At 39.3% G+C, this 8970-nt stretch overlaps 1 pseudogene; it reads left to right on the top strand.

Moving 5' to 3' along the window:
- The first annotated feature begins 6785 nt into the window (after positions 1 to 6785).
- LOC127238060 (transcription elongation factor SPT4-A-like) lies at positions 6786 to 7201 on the top strand (annotated as a pseudogene).
- Positions 7202 to 8970: the final 1769 nt, after the last annotated feature.

The raw sequence follows: 8970 nt of genomic DNA, 5'->3' as shown, positions 1-8970 counted from the left end.
TTTTTTAAAAATTTTCAAGGATTTTATAATAAAGCTTGTAAACTCTTTAAGAAATAAAAGGAGAGTATTAATGTTTGATTCATAGGACTACTAGTATTTTTACAGATATTTATGGACACTGGTTTTATGATTAGATCAACTTCCATTTATCTTAGATAAGTTTTTAGTACTTTGGTATTTGCTCATCTTTCAAACTCCTTTTTGTAAAAATTGTCTCTGAAATGGGATATAGGACATATTTTAGAATCATTTTAAAAAGAAAATGAGCTAATTCAAGCAAGGGCTTTGGTGTGATACCAAACATAGAGGAACCAGTAAATGTAGCTTATATGTTTGTCTCTTTGAGACATAAACAGTATTTGTTTATGGACCTCAGTCTTCCTTGAACTCACTATATTGTGCAGAAGGCCTTGAACTCATGGTGGTTCTCCTGCTTCAGATCTCCAATCTCTGGGATTACAGGCACCATACATGATTCCTTACTTAATCCATTTAAAAGTAATAATTATCATTTTAAAATTATTTATACATATTTGGAGAAATGGGAAGATTATAATTTTGTTGTGCAGAATGTGGCCAAGACATATGTACGCATTTTGTTCATTCTTACTTAGTAGTTTCTATAATTTCATGGTAAAGTATAGAGTTAACTAATATTGCTGCCATTCCATTCATTCATTAAGAACTGAAAATTACAAATACTTCTGGCTGCTCAGCTGACTTTGTAGTGTCTTCTGAGAACACCAGGCAGGTAAGGTTGGATTTGACACTTACCTGAGAATGTAGCCCCCTCTCTAGTAAATATTGTTGGAAACCTGGTGACATAGCTGGACATTTTTTTCCTTAACAAAACAGAGGTCAAAAAGTTTGTATATTACAAAATTTCAATGACTGGAACACTAATACTTTACAAGAAAAAAATTAACATTCTTCCACATTTGAAAACCAAGTGCTTGTAAAACATTGCCATCCATTCTCCAGCTGGAAAAACATCACTGTAAATTAAGCCTGATATGATGTCTCTAGTCACTGAGCTTCCTGCAAAATGATTTCTTGTGGGAGTTACTTCCTCCTCATGGTGCCAGCGCATAGCTTGCTACAAGTTAGGCTTTCTTAGGACTTATCATAGACAATTAAAGGATATGTATGTATGTATGTATGTATGTATGTATGCATGCATGCATGTATATGTATATGTATATGTATATGTAATGGATTTTATATACACACAGACACAGACACAAACAGATATTTGTGTGTGTGTGTGTGTGTGTGTGTGTGTGTGTGTGTGTGTGTGTATGAATGACCAAGTACAAAAGGGCAAAGGGGAATGTTTTATTGTAGAATATTTTGAGGTCAAAATAAATTGAGGATTTATGAGTAAAACCCACCCAACCTTGGTTCCTTTATCCCTATTAAATTCCAGATCTTAAAGTATTTATGAGCTACTTCTCATGTGCCAAGCCCTGGGTGGAGAGAGTAATTCAGATGGGAACCCATGCATTCACATTCTGTTAGAGTGGAAAACTTCCTTATATATAGAGGCCTTCCAGCTCTTTCTGAGAGTTTGGTCAATGCAGTGTGGCTGCTCCCTTATGTGCCCCAAGTATGCATGAGTACAGCAAAGAGATCCTTAGACAGATGCTGGGACAATGGCTGATTTTCCTCATGTGTGAACAGGTTAAACATAGTGCACCTAACTAGACTTGTGTTAAGGAAAAATTCCTATAAACACTTGAAATGAATGTATAAAACTTATTTTTAAGTGAAACAAACCTGTAGTAAATTGTGCTAATACAAACTGATGTTTGACCTCAATTTATAAATGTACAGGAATGATGTAGTGAATCCCTATATTCTCCAATTAGGTGAACTCTTTGCCTAGGTAGCTGCTGGTCCCTTGATTAAAGGCACCTTGAGATTCATGCAGTTCATTAGTGATTCTTCTAATGTGGAAGTAATCTCTCTCTCCCTCTCTCTCTCTCTCTCTCTCTCTCTCTCTCTCTCTCTCTCTCTCTCTCTCTCTCTCTCTCTCTCGGTTTTCAAGACAGGTTTTCTCTGTAGATTTTGAGCCTGTCCTGGAACTTGCTCTGTAAAGCAGGCTGGCCTTGAACTTCTGAGATCCACCTGCACCTGCATCTGCCTCTTGAATGCTGGTATTAAAGGTGTGCTCCACCAATTCATGGCTAGATCTTTTTTTCCCCCAAGATTCTAAATTAACTACAATTAAACTTCAATTTCTAGATGAAAAGTATGGTTTACATACCATGATTGAGTTTTCACTCTCCAAACACTGAAAGCTTTGTGGGACATAAGCCCTTGAACAAATACTATATTAGAGTCAACTGTTCCAGAATGTGTGTCTTCTGGTCTCAATGCGGAATTGAGATTGCTTGAGTAATTACAATGAGTAATTAAGATTACTTGATTAAATAACTAAGCCAAACTCCCCCTTCACATCAGAAAGACTACTTTCTCTTTTTCTGAGTATCTTATACAGCAGATTAATCAATTTAATGAACATCTAGTTATTAGCATGAAAGAGACCCAAAGGAATCTATTAGTACACTGTTTAGTCCAATGGAAAGAGAAGTCCACACATGAAACATAGAATGGTACCCAATAAAGTTCAACCTTAATGCCAACAGTGTAGAAAAGGAAAGAAAGCTTCTTGGAGCCAGAGTAACATGGGGAAAGACATGGAGGAGGTAGTGTCTTTAGAAGCTCTCAGTGTTGTGGCTCATGGACCACCTTCATTAACATTCTCTGGACATGTGTTACAAGCAGTGTTCCCAGGCTCCCTCCAGGATGACTGATCAGAAACTGAAGCCTCCAGGTGATTTTGATGCAAATTCCTGTTTCTGATCCACTCTCCAGCCAGACCATGCCATTTTCACTTTATCCTACCATGCCCTTGATGTGATACCAGACTAGAAAAAATTAGAAAGCATCAGGCTATGTTCATGGTGGGCAAAGGCTTAAGGTTGTTTTCAAAACTGTCCACCTTGTGGCATCTATTTGACAACACACAAACTACTATCTTTGTTGTTTTTGTTTTTGTTGTTGTTGTTATTCATCCTGGTAGATCTTAGCTCTGTTTCTAGACAGTAATTGATGGATGAATTCATAGGCTTACCTTAAATGATTGTGATCTGATGATATTATATTATAGTGCCAGAAAAGCTAGAAGTAGAGCTAAATCTAGGTATCCTAGCCATAAATTTGACTGCAAAGAGAAGTGTGCTGCTAAATTTTGATTGCCATCTAGACAGGAGTTCAAATCGTCATGAAACACACCTCCACCTATGTCCATGAGGGTGTTTCCTGAGCAGAGAATCCCTTGATTGTGGGTTGCAGCATCCTATAGGCTGTGGTCCCAGACTGAATGAAAAGGAGAATGTGAGTTGAACATTAATATTCCATTGCCTTCTTCCCAAGTGCAGATACTTGTCTCAAGCAGTTGCCATGCCTCAGTTTTTATTACACCATGACTGACTGCATCTTCAAACTATGAGCCAAAATATGTCCTGCCCTTAAGCTACCTTTGTCACAACAATACATGAAGTAACTAATACAGGGGAAATCATGTTTATCAGTCACTATTCATGAAATTCATAATACCAGATATTAATTCTTCAGACTTTACTACATTAGAACTTGGATTGCTCCAATGGCATTCTGCAGACTTGCCCTCTTTCAGTGTTGGCCTATTCCAGTGAGTGGCAGAACTAACACTTGGAATAATATTCCTTAAGAATCACATTACTTGCATAACTCTCCAGTGTGTGGGTTGGGAACTGTCTTAGTGCTGAGCAATTCTTGCATGTGGGAACACTTCTATACTAAAGTAATTGCCTACCCACATGACTGATTTCTTCACTTAACCAAGAAATCATGGTGGAGAAAAATAATGTATTAAGTACCTTGTATAATTCTTTTTCCATAGTTCTGGAATTTAGCACTTTCTGAAACTGACTCAGAAAAAATGTGTCATGCGTGTTTATTTAATAAGTGAATATAATTAGTTCTTGGCCATAAGACTTATGCTTCTCTTAGAATTTTACCACAATCCCCTACGCTTGCATATTTCTCCTATTATCCTCCAATCTTTGGCTCTGGGAATCCTCCAGAAAACCTCTGTTTGCTGAGATAATTTCCCCCTTTTTTCAAGCCTTCCATGGTCTGTATGTATCAAATCTTGTGGTGTCATCACATTTGGTATTTAACACTTAAATGTCCTGGTCCTTTTTGCTCTGAGAGAGAAAGCTGAGGGACAGACTTCTCTGTACATAGTGAGGCTACTTCCTCACCTGTGAACTTGTCACTAAACCAAGTGAAGACTAGAACTTTGTTGTTTGGGAGGTTTGTTTTGTTTTTGTAGGTTTGTATCATTGTAGGACATGTGCCAGTGACAGTTCAGTGACTCCTGTCACTTCGAATTCTAGATGAATGGTCCACAGTTGAAACTGTGACTCTCTCCCATGGCATCCATGGAGACCCTCACGCAACTCTAGACACCTGTGTTCTACCTGTGCTGCTCCAAAGCCCCCAGAAAGGCATTCACACTATGTTTCCTCAAATGAACTTGTGGGTTTCTGCCTTCTTGGTATTAGTATGACATCACCCATTCTGATATGATTACTAATTCTGCATCTCTGGGATGATGGAATTTTTAAAAGGAATTCTATGTAGCTATAAGTCAGTACACTTGAGACTAAAGTAGTGAGTAAGCCAAAAAGTGAGTAAGAAATGGTTACAGGAATTGTCTGTCCCTGATAGTGTCAGAGGAATTCCTTTTCTGGTTGTGGTCTGCTTCAGTGTTGACCTGATGGGTGAGCTCCCACACATCTGGAACTTCTGTCTCGTGGGAGAACATAGTATGGCCTCATTTCTTCCCTGGCCCATGACATCCTTTTCAGCAATCATGAGGTATCTTTTGTTACCCTCCCTTTCCCTTCCCTTCTTTATTTATATTGTGGGAAAGGTTTATTTATTTATTTATTTTTTTGTTTTGTTTTCAGTTCTCTAGAATTTCTTGCAATGGTTTGGTCATAGTCATTCCCTTTTCCATCTCCTCCCAGGTCCACTCCCCATTTCCTACCTGCCCAACTTTGTATGTTGTTGTCCCACCCAATTTTATGTTCTATCTCTCAAAAAATCAAAAATTAAAAATTAAAATAAAATAAAAAAATAAAAAGGAACAAACAAAAAATGGTAAGACAGAAAAGCCAACCAAAACATAATGAAACAAAAACTCCATTTTGTTTTAACTACTCTTGGGCCCTCCTTGGAGTATGGTTGATACACTCAATGACACTCTATTGGAGGAAATTGGTTTTCCCTTTGTCAGTGGATATCAATTGTAAATAGCTTCTTGGATTGAGAGATGACTTAGTGATTATTAACACTTACTGCTCTTCCAGAGCATCCAGGTCCAATTCCTAGTCCCTGTTTGTGTGACAAGCTTTTCTTGGGGAGACAGAACACACTCATCTACTCACCCCTAGATAGGCTAGATAGGGAGTCTGTAAGTGGTTAAAGTATGGGACCACTAACGTTCAGCTTGGTGAATCAATTCATTTTCTAAGGCTTACTTAAAGGGGCAGACATACTTCAAAGACAGCTGCACCACCAAAGCTGGGAACACTCACAAAAGCTGGGAACCTGGAGCACACAGCTGCTCTGGTCTAGTCTTATTCTTAGCTTGGCTTGTTTACTCTTTGGAGGGAGGGGCCTAGTGAATGTGGTTAGTTTCAGGAACTTTCTGAAGCCATTTCGAGTTGTTTACCTGCCTACTTGGGTCCTTTGGACTCCCTGGGCATTATATACGGATAGCTCTGTGTGTGTGTGTGTGTGTGTGTGTGTGTGTGTGTGTGTGTGTGTGTGTGTGTGTATTGATATATACATATATTTCTAATAATTTCCTGCTTAGTCCATATAATGTTACTTGCATTTATATTTAGAGAGCTGGCCATTTGGCAGTGGAAAACCATTTCCCTGGGGAAGATCACCTCTTCTGCTGTAAGCTTTACCCAGTTGCCTATATTGTTTTCCCATAAGGTTGATGCCTCATGGGCTTTCCCCATTTACTTTGCCATGTCCATTGGTCCTGTTGGCCAGATTTTATGGGTGTAGCTTCTGACAGTAGGAGATACAATTTTAGAGCAAGGTCTCTGATACTCTCCCTGTTACAATCTTCCTGCCCTCTCTTTCAAAAAATGTTCTGAGTCTTAGGTAAGGAAGCTGTGTTATAGACGGATCTATTAGAACTATAATGGATTTTCCAATAGCTATGACTTCACTAGCACTAAGTTGTTATTTAAATTTCCAGTACCAGGCAAGATTTCCTTCTTGTTGAGATCGTCTTAAGTCCAATTAGACAGTTGTTGGTTACCACCAAGTTATGGGAACCACTACTGCATGTTTAGGATTATTGAGCTATGATGGACATTGATGTATTTCATAGGTGTTCCAGATTTTAATAGGTACTAGGAATTAGAACTCAATTCCACATTCTTGTTCACCTTTATTTATTTTTTTTTGAGCACATCCCAAAAGTTCATTTTATTGGTATTGAACCTAAGTCCTGCCCACAGACAAAGGCAACGGCTTGGGCAGAGGTAGAAAAACCAGCATCTTACTCTCTCCTTCCTACAGTCTCCAGTCCACCAACCCAGACGTTCACGCTTCACCAGTTGTCAGAGAAAGGGAAATGACTCAAGGGCTGGAGGTGCTGCTTTCATGGGGGTCTGCCGACCTGATGCAGAGGGTAGGGAGTACGCCGGGTTTTGTCGTGTCGGTGAGGATGGCCCTGGAGACGGTGCCGAAGGACCTGCGGCATCTGCGCGCTTGTTTGCTGTGTTCGTTAGTCAAGACTATAGACCAGTTTGAATATGACGGGTGTGACAATTGTGAGCCCTACCTACAAATGAAGGGCAACAGAGAGATGGTGTATGACTGCACCAGCTCCTCATTGTCTCCAAGTGGCAGCGAGTCAGTAACTTTAAGCCAGGTGTATATGCTGTGTCAGTCACTGGTCGCCTGCCCCAAGGAATTGTTCGGGAGCTGAAAAGTCGAGGAGTGGCCTACAAATCCAGAGACACAGCAATAAAGACCTAGGCAGGTGCAGCCCACAGTATCTTGCTTTCTACTTCTGGCCTGTGCGTGTTTTCCTGTGGCGCTAGAGAGGCAGAACTTCAAATACTCTTGTTCACCTTTATTTGTTGAGCCATTTTTGCAGTCCAAGAATTGATTTTTTTTTCGGGGGGAGGTGAATAATATTCCTGAGACATCAAGGCAGGTCAACACAGTCTAGGTGTCAAGAGAGGTAATTGTCACAACATACAAATATGGTGGAAAGGCCCAACTGACAGCATAAATGATCCCTTACTCACAACATGTATTAAGAAGGAAGCCTCAAAACCTCTTGAAGTTCAAAAACAAAAACTTAAAAAGGACATTCCCAGAGCTAGGCTCATCTGAAGCAAAGGACAGCCATGTTGGGGAGTTAATAACTGAGGCAGGTCTTTGTCGTTCAGAAACCATCCATTCACTTTTTGTAGTTTATTTATATTTGAGGGTTCCATCCAGGAATACTCTATTGTCACCCTTTTCTCTCCATCCTCTGTTTCCTCCAACTTCTATTCAAATTCATGCCTATTCTTTCTCTCATCTGAGGTGCTTTGATTCATATATTTAGATGTGAGTAAATTACCTGGAGGAACCATAGAAAACCAGGAATGTAAAAAGGTGTGATAGCAGTGGGATTGGCTGTTGCTCTAGAGGGGGGAACATGAAGACTCAGTTGTCATGTGCTCACTTGACAAGAAGGAGCAGTGTTCTGGTTACTAAGTCATTTGGACCCAACTTTCTTATTTTAATTTTTTTTTAAATAAGAAAGACTAGTCCAGCCTTGCCACTGTGCAACCATCAATCCATAAAAGGAGTTTTGTGGCCTGACATTATATTGCCCTCAGTCAAACAGCAGCTTTCTTTTTAAACATTTTCCACTCATTCCTGGTCAACAGCTCCACTATCCCCATAGGACAGTGACATTCACTTGTCATTATAAGCACAAGTGCAGGAAAATGCCAGTCACCCCAGGCAAGAGTTTTTGGAAGCGTTGCAGCTTTTAAATGCCTTCTTTTGAATGAGCTGTGTACTTTTTCGGGAAAGATTTAAAACCACATTATATAAGCTGCAATTAGTGGCTTCCCACAAATTGCATATCACTCTAGCAAGTACACTCTCTTTAAAGTGTTTTGTTGACTGGCTTGCAGGATTGTATTCCATTGTTCTTCAGAGGGCTGAAGTGCTTCTCTTTCCCTTTTGGTCTAACCCAGGAAAATGCAAATCTTCCAAAGGTGTATAGTCTAGGAGACTGTGGCTGGTTGCTTTCAAGTCTCTTGACTAAACATACAAAACAACATTAGATGTTGCTTTCGAAACATATTTTATTGTATTGCCTCTAGTTTTTTAAATTTCATTTTTAGTGTAAGGGTGACTCCTAATCTATGCTGGTTTATAGTCAATAACAGATATAGACTGCAGATAACTGCAATAACAGATATAGAAAACACATGTAATTGCAGTTAACTGTGGCATTATTTCAGAGCTGAGCCAAAATGAATTTTGTTCATTAAAAACAAAGCTAAAAGGGGATATGAGAGGGTGAATTGTAAGGCTATATGGACTTTGTATTGGACCTCTGCAGCCAATCTATACCTCTGAACCAGAAATAACCCTATTAATGCCCTTTTGCCTTTGCTAAGAAAGGTTTTTGGAAGACCTCAAAAGAGGAAATATTTTTCATTATGGGAAGACAGCTGGTTGACTGCTATATCAGCATTCTGGTGCAAGCTGTAGGTGATGTGATAAGCACAGCTATGAGGATGACTTCAGGTCACTATCAACTAGAGATCAACTCAAACATTATGCACTAGTACACTCTATGCAAAATGGCAATGACAT

Source organism: Phodopus roborovskii, unplaced genomic scaffold (genome assembly GCF_943737965.1).
Source record: "Phodopus roborovskii unplaced genomic scaffold, PHOROB, whole genome shotgun sequence".
NCBI classification, from domain to species: domain Eukaryota; kingdom Metazoa; phylum Chordata; class Mammalia; order Rodentia; family Cricetidae; genus Phodopus; species Phodopus roborovskii.
Note: the sequence above shows the minus strand (reverse complement) of the source record. Positions and strands in the feature narration are given on the sequence as shown.